This window comes from Leucoraja erinacea, chromosome 23 (genome assembly GCF_028641065.1).
Source record: "Leucoraja erinacea ecotype New England chromosome 23, Leri_hhj_1, whole genome shotgun sequence".
Lineage (NCBI taxonomy): Eukaryota > Metazoa > Chordata > Chondrichthyes > Rajiformes > Rajidae > Leucoraja > Leucoraja erinaceus.
In genome coordinates this window covers 29,363,086-29,378,925 of record NC_073399.1, presented here as the reverse complement: position 1 = coordinate 29,378,925, position 15,840 = coordinate 29,363,086, and the positions used below count along the sequence as shown (strand labels likewise).

General features: G+C 43.6%; 1 protein-coding gene across 2 annotated transcripts in view; it reads left to right on the top strand.

Annotated features, from left to right (window-relative positions):
• LOC129708437 (RNA binding protein fox-1 homolog 3-like) overlaps nt 1–15,840 on the top strand; it is a 1,476,502-nt gene that overhangs the window by 412,938 nt on the left and 1,047,724 nt on the right. For both annotated transcript variants that reach the window (XM_055654200.1, XM_055654199.1), the window contains exon 2: nt 14,683–14,730. The gene's annotated coding sequence lies outside the window, so the exon portion shown is untranslated. The remainder of the gene's footprint in view (nt 1–14,682; nt 14,731–15,840) is intronic.

Below are 15,840 nucleotides of genomic sequence, written 5' to 3'. Positions count from 1 at the left end.
TGGTAGCCTGGTGTACCAATAATAACCTTGTCCTCAACTCTAAGAAGACGAAGGAAATCATCGTTGACTTCAGGAAGACCAGAGGTGGCAGACATACCCCCATCCACATAAACGGGACTGAGGTGGAGCAATCTCCAACTACAAATTCCTCGGGGTACACATCTCAGAGGATCTGTCCTGGTCCCTCAATACCACCAAACTGATCAAAAAGGCGCAGCAGCGCCTTTACTTTCTGAGGAGGCTTAAGAAAGCTCACCTGTCCCCCCAGATCCTGACCAACTTCTACCACTGTACCATCGAAAGCATCCTGACCACCTGCTTCACGGTATGGTACAGCAGCTGCACCACAGCTGACAGGAAGGCATTGCAACCATATACCAATTTACAGCACGGAAACAGGCCATCTCGACCCTTCTAGTCCGTGCCGAACACATAATCTCCTCTAGTCCCATATACCTGCGCTCAGACCATAACCCTCCATTCCCTTCCCATCCATATAACTATCCAGGTGAAAACTGGTGGTGAAAACCGCTCAGCACATCATCGGTGCCCCGCTCCCTGCCATGGATGCCCTCCACCGCAAACGGTGTCTGAGACGGGCCGGGAAAATCATCAAGGACCCCTCGCACCCTAACCATGGACTATTTGCCCTCCTCCCATCAGGTGCCTCAGGTCTTGCACAAGCAGGCTGAGGAACAGCTTTTTCAATAACACCATTACACTGCTGAACTCACAGTCCCGTCGCTAGCTATCTTTAGACTCTCCCATTTGTATACATTTATTTGCCTATGTACCAGTTTAATTCATCCACAGTCCACACATTGTTAACCATATTTTTATTTTTATTTGTATTTTTATTTTGTATATTTATTTTTATTTCTACTATCTTGCACTATGACCAGACGCTAAACTGCATTTCGTTGTACCTGTACTCGTATTTGTGCAATGACAATAAAGTTGAATTGAATTGAATTAAATTGAACAATAATTTGGGATGGCATAGTGGCACAGTGGCAGAGTTGCTGCCTTAAGGGCCTGTCCCACGAGCATGCGACTCCATGCGGCAAGCGCGACCTAACGTGGTCGCTTGAGCCGTATGTCCTCGCGGAGCAGGTCACAACTTCGATCGCCGGAGCCGTATGGATTGTGCGGAGCAGGTCACAACTTCGCGCGGGGCTCCGAAAAACTGACCGTGTTCAAAAATTCCGCGCGGCAATGGCCTTCCGGCCCGCAGCCATCTCAACGCCGTACGCACCGCCTCGAAGCCGTACATCACGCGCAAACTTCCCGCGGACTTCACTCGAACTTCATGTCACTCACTCGATCTCCACGCGGCCCCCGCTTCTGGTTTGGTCGCGCTCGCCGCATGCAGTCGCATGCTCGTGGGACAGGCCCTTTAGGTCGTGCTTGCCGCATGCAGGTTGCATGCTCATGGGACAGGCCCTTTAGGTCGTGCTTGCCGCATGCAGGTTGCATGCTCATGGGACAGGCCCTTTACAGAGCCAGAGACCCAGGTTCAATCCTGACTGAGGGTGCTGTCTGTATGGAGTTCTCCCTGTGAATGCATGGGTTTTCTCCGGGCACTCCAGTTTCCTCCCACATTCAAAAGACGTGCAGGTTTGTAGGTTGATTGGTTTTGGTAAATTTATTCCTAGTGTGGAGGATAGAGCTAGTGTTTGGGTGATTGTTGGTGGGCCGAAGGGCCTGTTTCCATGCAGTAGATCTAAACCTAAACTCTAATCCTAACTCAGTGGGTCAGGCAACATGAAAGGTCAAGACCCAGAACATCACCTATCCATGTTCTCCCAGAGATGCTGCCTGACCTGCCGAGTTACTCCAACACTGTGTCCTTTTGTGTATTAACCAGCATCTGCAGTTCCTTGTTTCTATATTTTAAATGAACAATTCTTATTTGTTGAGATACTCGCAGTTTAATAAGGTAATGGTCCAAGCAAACATTTTCTGCTTGTTTTGAACGTATTGCATATACTGATCACTGCCTGCATCTGATGGACTAATCTGGGGGCTATTGGAATGTGCTGTCAGATGGGAAATCAGTGCTTCAGAAGTGCAGACATTACAATCACATGGCACTCTGCTTATTAACACAGGCAGGGAGTGATGCTGCAGTACTCTTTACTGGAATATTATTTTAGAGAAAAATAGTTCTAAGAATGGAGTCTGACAGCACGGTGACAGATGAGAGACATTGAAGAAGAGTGGAATATTTAGTCTATTTCTCTTGTGAGGGGGAAAAAATAACTTCAAAATTCACTCCTGTTCCTGTCTATATTTTGTCTATTGCTCAAAAAAGTGAGATTCATAAACAGTGCAATACAGTTTTTGAGTTCATTGACTTTTAAAATTTGAAGTTGGGGAGTCTAGCTCACAATTTGTTTTCTCTTCGGGATTGGATCAGACCTGTTGAGTTTACCATTTCCCTTGAAGTAAAGCACACACATCTCATCTTTTCTGCAGACTTGAGTTTGAAGAGTCTGGTACAACACCAAAACAATTGAGTTCAGTTTAGTTTAGAGATACAGCATGTACACAGGCCCTTCGTCCCACTGAGTCCGCACCGACTGGCAATCTCCGTCACACCAGCACTATCCCACACATTGGGGACAACTTACAATTTTACTGAAGCCTTATACAAACTAATACATCTGGAGGAGGAAACATGAGCACCTGGGAAAAATCCACGCAGTCACAGGGAGAACGCACAAACTCCCTACTGACAGTACCTGCAATCAGGATGGAACCTGAGTCTCTGGCACTGTAAGGCAGCAATTATGCCGCTGTGCCATTGTGCCACCCCTAATTGCTGAAGCCACATTCATGTCCTGGCGTTCAGTGTGGTTCTTCTTTTTGGAAGCGAAGATAATTTGGTGCATGGGTTAAAATGCCGGCACATGGCGGCACTGTGACAAAGCTGATAGAGCAGCGGCCTCACAGCACCAGAGACCCGGGTTGGATCCTGACTACGGGTGCTGTCTGTGTTTGGTGTTTGGATGTTATAACCATATAACCATATAACAATTACAGCACGGAAACAGGCCATCTCGACCCTTCTAGTCCGTGCCGAACACATATTCTCCCCTAGTCCCATCTACCTGCGCTCAGACCATAACCCTCCATTCCCTTCCCGTCCATATAACTATGCAATTTATTTTTAAATGATAAAAACGAACCTGCCTCCACCACCTTCACTGGAAGCTCATTCCACACTGTGACCACATGGGTTTCCTTCAGGTGCGCCGGTCTCCGCATTGAAACAGGCCCTTTGGCCCACCAAGTCCATGCAAATCACCAATCACCGGTTAACACTAGTTCTATGTTATCCCACTTTCAGATCTACTCCTGATGCCAATTAACCTGCAAACCCACACGTCTGGGATGTAGGAGGAAACTGGAACTTTGCTCAGTTTTGGTCACCCTCATACAAGAAAGATATCATTGTTGGAAATGGTGCAGGGAAGATTTACAAGAATGTCACCAGGACTCGACGCCCTGAGTCACAGGGTAAGGTTGGGCAGGCTAGGACATTATTCCTTGGAGTGCAAGCGGTTGGGATGTGATCTTACAGAGTTGTATACAATCATGAGGAAAATAGATAGGGTGAATGCACAGAGACCTTTCCCAGGGTAGTGGAATCAAGAACCGGAGGGCATAAGTTTCAGGTGAGAGGAAAGACAATAGGAATCAGGGGAAGTGGTGGGGGGGGGGGGCAATGTTTTTACACTGCGGGTGATCGGTAGATGGAATGAGTTGTCAGAGGAGGTATTTGGGGCAGGTGTAATAAGAAGTTTTAAAATACATTTAAACAAGAAGGTTTAGAGAGGGATGGGCCACATGCAGGTTAATAGGAGTTGCTTTGATGAGGTATCTTGGTCGGCAATGCACAAGTTGAGCCGAAGGGAATATTTCTGTTCTGCATGATTCAATGACTCTGGTTTTAATACCAACAACCTGTTGTGTTGCCATCATCAGTCAATCACCCCAGCATGATCATTTCCTGAACCTGACATCCTTGAGGTCTTTGCCTGAGATCAGCAATTGGAATCATAGAGTCTACTACCATTGGTATTAATGCATTAGTAATTGCATTACCGTGCATCAATTGCATGTAATACTACTAATACATGGTAATACCACAAGTCTACCACTCATGTACACACTAGGGGAAATTTACAATGGCCAATTAACCTACCAACCCATAAATCTTTAGTATATGGTCGTACAATGTGGAAACAGGCCCTTCGGCCCAACTTGCCCACAGTGACCAACATGCCCGTCTACACTAGTTCCACTTGCCTGCGTTTGGCCCATATCCCTCTAAATCTATCCTATCCATGCACATTTCTAAATGTTTCTTAAATGTTGCGTTAGTACCTGCCTCAACTGCCTCCTCCGGCAGCTCGTTCCATATACCCACCACCCTTTGCATTAAAACAGTTACCCCTCAGGTTCCTATTAAATCTTTCTCGCTCTCACCTTAAACCTATGTGCTCTGGTTCTCAATTCCCTTCTTCTGGGCTAGAGACTGGGCTTCATTTACCCAATATACTCATCTCATGATTTTGTACACCTCTATAAGATCACCCCTCATCCTCCTGCGCTCCAGGGAATAGAGTCCCAGCTTACTCAACCTCTCTCCAATGCCCAGTCTCTCGGGTCCTGGCAACATCCTCGTAAATCGTCTCTGCACCCTTTCCCGCTGGACAACATCTTTCCTATCACATAGTGTGCAGAACTGAACACAATATTCTAAATGCGGCCTCACCAACGTCTTATATAACTGTAACATGACCTCCCTCCTTCTATACCCAATACTCTGACTGATGGCCAAAGGCCAATTAATAGTAAGATTAAACGAGAACTTACCAGTTTGAAGTTTGATCTGTATTTTATGAGGAGTTACGATGAGGGATTACGTGAAGAAGCCCGCCAGGACGCAAGCGTGTCATTCTTCAAAGCAGCGGTATGAAATCACAGATAACTGTAATGACTAAACATAGTAAGATTAGAGAAGAGATACCAGTTAAGTATATGATCAAGGGTGGGAGCGGAGGGCACGTAATCCCTCATCGTAACTCCTCATAAAATACAGATCAAACATCAAACTGGTAAGTTCTCGTTTAATCTTACTATTTTACTTCGGAGTCACGTGAGTGACTACGTGAAGATTTTAAAGCTCTGTCATTTCATGCCGTGGAAACGAGTCCCTGCATCACGTCTGCCTTGATGACTGTAGGAGGAATTGTGTTAACATAATTTGGACATGAATTCGACATTGAAATCATAAAATTTATTAACACAAAATTATAACCCGTTTTTATGGGTTTAAATTAATTTACAGAACTTAAAATTGTTTCTGCAAACGTTTCATTACTGGTTTGTTGTAAAATAATTGGAATGTTTTTTCCCCTGACCATCCTGCTGCCTTGAGGATTTGGTCCATTGGTACATCCAACTGTATAGCTGCCGATGTAGCTGCAGCCCTGGTGGAATGAGATTTAAAAATATTAGTATCCACCCCAGCCTGTGTTAGCACCTGTTTCAGCCATCTTGAGATGGTCTGGACCATCACTCTTTTGTGCGGTTGCTTGTGGCTGACCAAAATGCCTTCTCATTGCCTCTTAGGATTTTTGTTTTCTCCATGTATAACGACAGATGTCTTACTATACAGGGACGGTCATCTGTTGGGTATGACCTAAATTGTATATTGAGGCCTGCTGATACCTGTCTGTTCTGCTTTACTAACTCATAGATATGAAACGTAATATTTTCTGTTGAGGAAATCATGTTGTCCAGTCTTAGTTTATGCAGTGACTACCCACTGTGCCGTGACCAATGCCATTAGCATGACTGTTTTTAATGTCAGTCTGTGTAGGGACAGAGGTGTTGCTGGAGACCAATTCCTGAGCATCTTCAGGACAATACTTACATCCCATATTTGGGAGTACCTGGTTCTTGGGGGATTAGTATTAAAAATTCCCCTCATAAGTTTTGTTACCAGTGGGTGAGTCCCAACAGAGTAACGCTCTGTCCCCTGCCATAGGTAAGTCGATAGGGCACTTCTGGCGCAGTTGATGGCACTGTAACTGAGCCCCTCATCATAGTGGAGGCCTGCCAGATATTCCAGAACAGACGGGATGTTCATGTCTCTGTAGGTGATGTTGTTTTTATGGCAGTACATCTCCCACTTCCTGATATAGACCAGATACTGTTTTTTGGTTGACTGTCTTTGTGCCGCCGAAATCATGTTCACTGTTCGGTCCGTCAGTCCCAGTTGTAGTAGAGGTGTTTTTAACTCTACAAATTAATAAGTTTAAATGTTTATGGCATGGGTGGCTATCCCTTGTTACGGGATGTAGCAATAAATCTGGTCTATGTGGAATGGTGATACATGGTTCTAATACCATGTTTAGTACCACTGGGAACCATGGTTGAGTAGGCCAATCGGGTACTACCAAAATACCAGACGCAGAGTCTTGTTGTATTTTCCTTAATACCCGACTGATGAGGCAGAAAGGAGGGAATGCGTAAATAAACAATTTCCCCCAATGCAGCGAAAATGCATCTGTCGCCGCTGCCCCAGTGTCTGGTTCCCATGAAACATAATTTGATAACTGGTGGTTAAGTCTGGATGCAAATAGATCGATATCTAGTGTTCCATATTTTGCTGTAATATCAGCAAATACTTTTTTATTCAACATCCATTCGGTGTTTTCATTAAATTTGCGTGACCTGGTGTCTGCCACTAAATTTAGTCTTCCTGGTAGGTAAGTGGCTGATATCCAAATATCTCTCTGGATACACCATTGCCAAATTGTATTAGCCAGATTGTCACATGATGTCGATTTGTTTCCACCCATGTGGTTGATGTATGCTACCACGGTGGTATTGTCTATCTGTAGTCTAACATGCTGGTGATATGACCCAGTACAATATGACTTTAGGCCATGGAATGCACACAACATTTCCAGGTAGTTTATGCCCAGTGTGAGTAATAATGATGCCTCCTGAGCAGTCCATCTACCTCCACAGCTGGTGATGGTATTGGTGGCTCCCCACCCAAGTGCACTGGCATCAGTTTGTAGTACCATGGAAGGGTTACTGACAATGATTGGATTGGAACAAAGCCAGATGTTATCTATCCACCATTTTAGTTCCATTTTAGCTTTGATTGGTAGTTTCATAGGTCTGTCAAAGTGACCTGCATTAATTTAGAGTGCTTGTATTTTTGCTCTCTGTAAGTTTTGGTAATGTAGAGGTCCAAATTGTGTGGCTGGAAAGGCAGCCACCATTTTGCCAATTACTTTTGCTACCAATCTGATGGATGGTTTGCTGATGTCAATGAGGTTATTGCAAGCCTCTATTAAATCTCTAGCCTTTCCCTTAGGCAGAGTCACCGACATGTGAACTGAGTCAATGGTGAACCCCAAATAGTTCATAGTAGTGGAAGGCGTTAGTTTAGATTTAACTGGATGGATAATAAATCCCAGTTTTTCAAATAACTGTTTTGTGGCTGTTACAGTTTGTTTGGCCAATTCCAAAGTTTTGCCCACAATCAGTATGTCATCTAAATATGCCATGACCATGTGTTTACGTTTCCGTAGAAACGCTAGGGCTGGTTTCAAAATTTTTGTGAACAGCCTGGGGGCTGATGATAAACCATTTGGCAGTGCTTTATACTGCCAGTGTTGTCCCATCCAGTTGAATTTTAAGTAACATCTGTGGTCACCTCGTATAGGCACTGAATAGTAAGCATCTTTTAAATCGATGCTGGCCATGAAGTAACCTTTGGAAATTAATTGTTTAGCAGTAACAAAGGTTTCCATTTTGAAGTGAATATATTGTACAAATGTATTCAATTTTGTCAGATCTATGATGATGCGACAACCACCATCTTTTTTGTTTTTGGTAAATATATTGGACACGAATTCTAATGGTTCGTGTTGAGTTTTCTCAATTACACCTTTTACGTAAAGCCGCTCCAGTTCAGCTTGCGCTTCTGATTTTTCTTTATCAGAAAGCACGAACATTCGGTTCGGTATATGTTGAACTGGAGGGCTGTACTTGTGTATAAACTCTATTGTATATCCCTGGATATTGCTTAAGATGTAAGTATCGGTTGTTAACATGCTCCATGCATTCAGAAAAGAGTGTAATCTCCCCCCAACCTCCATGCTCCCTGTATTTTATAGGGAACCAGACCCACCTACCTCCATAGTTGCCAGTGGCAGGTTTACTTCTTTTTGTAGGTTCTTCGCTGCTGTTGTTGCGCTGGTGTCTGGATCTTCGGTTTGGTTGGCGTTGGAGGTCCCCGCATCTTCTAAGAAGGCCGGCCTGGGCCATGGCCTAAAAAAGACTCATGTTTTAAGTACCGGGCCTTCGAGCTTTCACCAGTTCTCCTGGTGGGTGCGTAGGGGTGCTGTCTTAGGCTGTAGTGGGTTTTTGTTGAAGTCCCTTTTATTAGTCCCAGGGTTTTTGCTTCCTCATCGAGCTCCTTGACTTGCTTCGATAGGTTGCCTCCAAACAATAGTATTGGTGGTTTTGTGGTCCCAGGTTTGCACAGTCCCGCGAATTTTGGGTTTAGTGTGGGTTGAATGGCACTCTTCCTGATGTTATTTATTTCATGTTGAGTGTTGCAGAGTAGTGCCAGTGCATCTTGTTGGTCCTGGGACATGTCCTTGTCATCCACTGTACGGGCAAATGCTGTTATCCCTGCTGTTAGGAGTTTCAATACTTTTTGTAATTTGACGTCCATACTTCTGACTCCTCCAATGTGTTTCCATATACAGGTGTTTACTATTGGAACATTCAGGGATATACAGTTGCCCGGTGCCAGGTGTCTTGATGTGGTGTCCAGTACAGCCTGTTCTTGTAACTGGTTTAGAGACATGTAGTCTATACTGGCAGCAAGCTTTGGCTCCAGATTTTGACCAGTCTGGTCTGGCTGTATGAAATTGGACACCATGTCCAGTAGGTTCTCTCGTTCCTGCACCCCCTGCACACTTGTCTTTCCTTCTGCGGACCCCTCTTCCAGGTCAGCCCAGAACTGACCCGCAGTGCTCCCCTCTGATGAGGTAGAAGCACTGTGCAGCCCTTCAAGAGGCACTGCTGTGGGTTTATCATAGGGCCCACAGTGACCCGACTCCATCTCCCGGAGTCTGTCACATTGGAGCAAATGCTCCACACACCGCTCCATCCGGCTCCAGCGCTCTCGGACGCTGGCCGCCCGCGGTTGTTCAAAGTCGGACTCCTCTGAGTCCACAACCTTGTTTGTTTTGTGTCTAGCCTTACCGCCCGGCCACGTGGATCTGGCCGGTGCGAATGCGACATCGGGCACAGCTGATCCCACTATCGGTGATCCGAGTGCCGTGGCTGCTGCTGGCTGCCCGCTGCTCCGCGGTCCTCCCTCACCAGCTTTGTCGCAGCCCTTGTCTTCTTTGTTTTGTCCATGTTCCCACCTGTAGTTGGAAATGGAAACAAGAGAGACCGCAGAGTAAACTCTTACCTGCAAGTTGCGGCTTTTAAAACTGCTGCTGCGGGGGAACGTCGTTCCACCGCGTCTGACGTTTCGCAATGCGTGTAGCGATATGACACGCATGCGTCCTGGCGGGCTTCTTCACGTAGTCACTCACGTGACTCCAAAGTAAAATGGTAAACAAGCTGCATTGATGGTGTGTGCACACAAGGAACTGGGTTGAGATTTTTAGAAAAACAAGAAAATGCAGATGCTGGTTTACGAGAAAAAAAGACACACTGTGCTGGAGTAACTCAGCGTGTCAGGAGTGCACGGATAAGCGGTGTGTTGGGTTGAGACCCTTCTTCGCACTCAGAGATTGAGACTTTCCTTGACACAGCTGACAGTATCAACTTTTATCACATTAATCTGATTTGTTTACAGATCCCAGCAATCAAAAGCTGGCATCTTTCCCACACCGCTACCCTGATTTCATTTGCCTCATTTCAAACATATGTACTGCTAATCACTCAGACATGTTAACGAGATTTTGACCTGAGAAGCTGATGTGTGCAAATGGGGATTGCTGTCACATTTTACATCCTCATCCACATATTCCACACATCTGTTTATTGATCTGTAGGATTTGATTCTCTCTGGCAGCAGCTGCTATTTATTGTGAGCGTAGAGTTCTTTTGTCTGGTCGATTAGCTGGATCGCTTGCCAGTTTCCTGCCATTTTACATTCATTGCGCTGCATTCATTTCGAGTTCATCTTTTCTTGTCATGTCTACCTTAATGCAACCTGTAGCCCCTCCATTGTAAATGGGGCACCATCAATGCTGAATGAGCGAGATGATACACAAAGGATACAGCACGGAAACAAGCCCTTCAGCCCACAGAGTCCATGCCGCCCATCAATCAACCGTTAACATTAGTTCAATGTTATTCCACTTTCATATCCACTCCTTACACACTGGAGGAAATTTTGCAGAGGCCAATTAACCTACAAACCCTGCATGTCTTTGAAATGTGGGGGGAAACAGAAGCACCCAAAAGAAACCGACGCGGTTGCAGGGAGAACGTGTAAACTCCACACAGACAGCACCCGAGATTAGGATCGATCGCGGGTCTCTGGGCCCATGAGGCAGCAACTCTACCAGCTGCACCACAGTGCCGCCCTAGGGCATTGTCCAATTCATCTCTACCCCATTAGATGTTGTTTATACAACTGATGCTCAACAATGTTGGGAGGGAAAGATAGATCAGCCATGATTGAATGACAGAGTCAGCTCTGGGCCGAATGGCCTACTTCTGCTCCTATGACTTATGAACCTACAATGTTCTGCATTCTGTATCTTTCCCTGCTCTAGCACTTGTAGTTGATTGTATTTCATGCACAGTATTATCTCATCTGTTTGGACAGTCTGCAAAACAAAGCTTTTCATTGTAGCTGGGTACATGTGATAGTAGTGAATCTGAACGGAAGGCTGGACAAGCGTATGATGGGGTGGTTATCGAGGATCACACTGATAAATCACTCACATGGAGGAAAAGGGGGGTTCAAATGGAGCAATGATGCTGGCATGATGGGATGGGATGGGCTGAATGGCCTGTTTCAAGCCTAATATTGTCTATGTAATGCCATGTTCCCAACTGTGGTTTTCACCCTGCCATTGTTATCCACAGCAACAAACAAACCACAACTTTCTAAACCCTATTCACCTGAGTTAATCGGGGGTTATAAACTGCTGATGAAGCTTAATATATATGCACAAGAATAACAAGGTAAAACACGAAGTAACTGAAAAAAACTTGAACAAAATTACAAAATAATATTTTAAATTTCTTGTCCCAATAACAGCACCTTTGGCTCTGACTCTCAGTCTGAAGAAGGGTCTCGACCCGAAACATCACCTATTCCTTTTCTCCAGCTGCTACCTGGCCCGCTGACTTACTCCAGCATTTTGTGCCTGTCAACGGCACCTTTCATGTCGTCAGAATAGTTCTTGCTGCGTCAGCAACAATGACATGTTAAATCACTGTGCTATCTTTTTCTGGAAATTTGATTTTGCTTACACGTGGCACTTTTTACCCGTGATCACGGCACTGGCTCATATCAGAGATATTTTGAGGAGAAGGCAATTGTAGAGAGGCAATTTCAATGGAAATGGCACACAGTCCCTATTTCCTCAGCAGTACTGGTGCTTAATGTTTTATTGTGCTCTTCCGTAGGTCTTAGCTGACAGATGTTAAACTGACTTCCCTGCACAGCGCACTAGCTGTAATTTGATTGCCACGTAGCTGTTGTTTTTGGTTCTCAGAAGAATTGGCTCGAATAACTTAGAAAGGAAAGACACTGCTCTCTGCTGGGCTGTGGACAGAAGTACTCTGACTGTCAACACAGTCCCTTCCTGATGTTGGAAGCACATTTGGACTTACAAGGGAAACAACGTCTCACCTAATAGTCTATTGTCACGGGTACCAAGGTGCAGTGAGAAGCTTTTTTGTTGCGTGCTATCCAGTCAGTGGAATGGTTACAACCAACCCGTCCACAGTGTACAGATAGAGGATAAAGGGAATAATGTTTGGTGCCGGGAAAAGTCCAATTAAAGACAAACCAAAGATTTCAAATGAGGTGGATGGCAGCTCGGGACCACTCTCTGGTTGGGGATGGGATGGTTCAGTTGTCTGATAACAGTATCTTGCACTTATTTTGTTTCACTCAGTGAGTTCAGTTAAACACCTTTTGTGTTGAGATACACCACTTTTTCAAAATACTGGAGTAACTCAGCGGGTCAGGCAGCATCTCTGGAGTAAAAGAATAGGTTATGTTTTGGGTTGCAACCCTTTTTCAGACTGAAAGTAGGGCTCTGGCCCGAAACGTCACCTGTCCATTTTCTCCAATAGGTGCTGCCTGACCTGCTGAGTTACTCCAGCATTTCCTGCCTTATCTTCTGTGTAAACTAGCATCTGCAGTTCCTTCCTACATGTGACATTAAACTTGTAATGAATGTACAAATCTCCAAGGCAGCTTTCTCTTCAACAACCATCATCATTCTTGCAATGTGTCCCCTTAAGGGGAATATGCAAGTTTTCTCAAGTTGAATAATTCATTCAGTTGAAATAATTAGAAACTGTTTACCATTATGTTATTGTGCTTTCAAAGCAGGTCCTAAATGCAAAGTTTGATCTACAGAGAGGAAATAGTGACAATTTCATGCAAAACTTATTCTGCACCTTGCGTCCAAGTCCACTTGTCTTACACTTGTGGGGTTTTATCATTAATGTCTTATTATTATTAATGTTTAGTGTTTTCTGAGTCATTTGTAACTGTCACTGTATGTCATGTTGTTACTTGTGGGCGGAGCACCAAGGCAAATTCCTTGTATGTGAATACTTGGCCAATAAACTTACTTACTTAGTTAGGTAGCTGAACCACTCCCATTCTTGCCATAGAGGGAGTACAGAGAAGGTTCACCAGACTGATTCCTGGGATGTCAGGACTTTCATATGAAGAAAGACTGGATAGACTCGGCTTGAGACCAAGGGATCACAGTTTAAGGATAAAGGGGAAATCTTTTAGGACTGAGATGAGAAAAACATGTTTTACACAGAGAGTGGTGAATCTCTGGAATTCTCTGCCACAGAATGTAGTTGAGGCCAGTTCATTGGCTATATTTAAGAGGAAGTTAGATGTGGCCCTTGTGGATATAGGGATCAGGGGGTATGGAGAGAAAGCAGGTACGGGATACTGAGTTGGATGATCAGCCATGATCATATTGAATGGCAGTGCAGGCTCGAAGGGCTGAATGGCCTACTCCTGCACCTATTTTCTATGTTTCTATTTATATTTAGAGATACAGCATGGAAATAGGCCCTTTGGCCCACGGAGTCAATGCTGAGCAGCAAACACCCTGTACACTAGCACTATCCTACACATTAGGGTGAATTTACAATTTTCAGAAGCCAATTAACCTACAAACATTTACGTCTTTGAAGTGTGGGAGGAAACCAGAGCACCCGGAGAAAACCCATGCGGTCTCTGTGAGAACGTGTAAACTCCATACAGACAGTCGGGATTGAACCCGGGTCTCTGGTGCTGTAAGGCAGCGACTCTACCGCTGCGCCACCGTGCCACCCACTTTTTTTTAAACAAAAACGGCTCAAAGTCAAAATAAATGCCAGATTAATTCAATTCCAGTTTGTAGCACATTTGATTTATTGGGATATAACATCAAAAATAATTTGCATAGTTTTCCTTCAGGGACACATTGCATTAATGATGATTTCTGTTTTTGAAATGAAAGCTGCCTTGGAGACTTGTATATTTGAAGTCATCCTTGATAAAAAGGGAAATGCATTAAAAAATTCTTGGCGTTCAAGACCCTCGTAGAGTCGTGAAGCGTGGACACAGGCCCTTCGGCCCAACCGACCAAGATGCCCCAACTATGCTATCCCACCTGCTCGCTTTTGGCCCATATCCCTCTGAACTGTTCCTATCCAGGTGTCTACTAAATGTTGTGATAGTACCTGTCTCAACTATAATCTCTGGCAGCTTGTTCCATATACCCACCACCTTCTGAGTGAAGTTGCCCCTCAGGTTCTAAATAAAACACTTTCCCCTTTCACTTTAAACATGTCCTATGGTTCTTGAATGCCCTACTCTGGGTAAAACAGTCTGTGCCTTTGTCCTATCTATTCCCCTCAGTCCAAAAAAAATCATAGTTCACCTGAGAATTGTCGCAAAATTGGTTTTATATGACAGTGGTGTTCAGTAACGATGAATCTACAGCAGCCCATTAATGACAACACTTGCCTGGAATAGATACAAAACAGAGAGAGGAAAGTGAAAATGTCGCAATCATTTTTACTGTGGCTGGGATGTTGGCTTCTAATTTAGCGATGGTGAGATTTAGGGCATTTGTTTTCATTTGGATCGGGGTCTGCAATGAGATATCTTGACATCTCACAAACTAATCATTATTATCGTTTAACTGTGGTTGGAAAATGTATTTGTCTTGCAAACGTTGTTATAATTGTAGCAAATTAGATAGATGTGTAATTGTACCCTCTATAATGGACTGTAATTACATTTCAGCATACAGAAGTGTTCTTTTTCACACTGCTATAAGCAAAGGTTTTTTTTTTATCTTATGAGGATGTTTTGTGCGTAGTTAGCCATCTCAATGATGTGTTTCTCGTTTGTAGGACTATAAGACAGAGTGGAACTAGAGTGTGGACAAAGACAATCCTGCTGTGAGTATGTTAATACTAAATATTTACATGGGAAATCTGTCTCTCGCAGTGTGAATGTGGAGTTTTCTGGGCAGTGTGTTGGAATGTTACTGGGAACCTGCCAGCCATGGTTAATAATGTGGCGATTTAACAGTATAGTTCTCTATTTTTTAAAGAGAAAATGTATGTTCTATCCTGAATGGCAATGTTGTTGTGTTTAAAACAGCATGTTCTGGTTAATTTACATTTAGAAAAATCATTGATAGTCTTTGTAAAAGAGCATTTATTTTTGATTTATTATTCCGTTCATTGTTTATGACATGGTTATAAAAGAATAATAGACTAAATGTTTTGGAGAAGTAGTGTTAATTTGTTAATATACTCCTTTGTCAGAGATGAGCCACTTAATCTATTTTTACCTGTTTCTATGGTAACAATATTTTATTTACAGTATTTTCTGCTCCTGCTTGACATTGTCATTCTGACTGAGAATAAAGTAGATTGTTCTTACAGGAGAGTTGACTGATAATGGAATGAATATATCAAAGACAGGACAATACTTGACCAGGTTCATGAGGTTAACCTTTGCTCTCATTCAGATATTTATTACTTTGTCTGAATCTTCTTTCCGCTTATTGAAATTCTGTTTGAATCTGTGGCACCGTGGGTTCTACACTTTTCTTTCTAAATCCAGATGAATTTATTTCTTCAGTGTTATTTCTCATCCAATGGATTTGATATTGAAAAGGCTCAGATGGAGAGGGCTTTGGCCAGAAATTGAGGTGGAAATGAATTCAAATCGATTACAGATAAGAAGGTAGCGATAAGTCCTGATGGAATAGGATTGGAATAAATGGATTTCCCCGAGTTAGAAATAAGAGGAAGAAGATGATAATATATTCAGGTGTGCCAAGAATGGCAATGTTTGCGTTTCATCAGTCATTTATGCTGAATTACAAATTATTAAACGATAAGGGTTTAAAGATCCTTTCTTAGCAGAAATAGTCGGAAGAATAATTTTGGTCATGTTGAATACAATGTAAATTCTCTTTTTATATTGCTTAGAATTGATTGCCTAACTTGGGACTCTCGACTCTATTGATATGCTTATCTACTGTACCTACACATCCC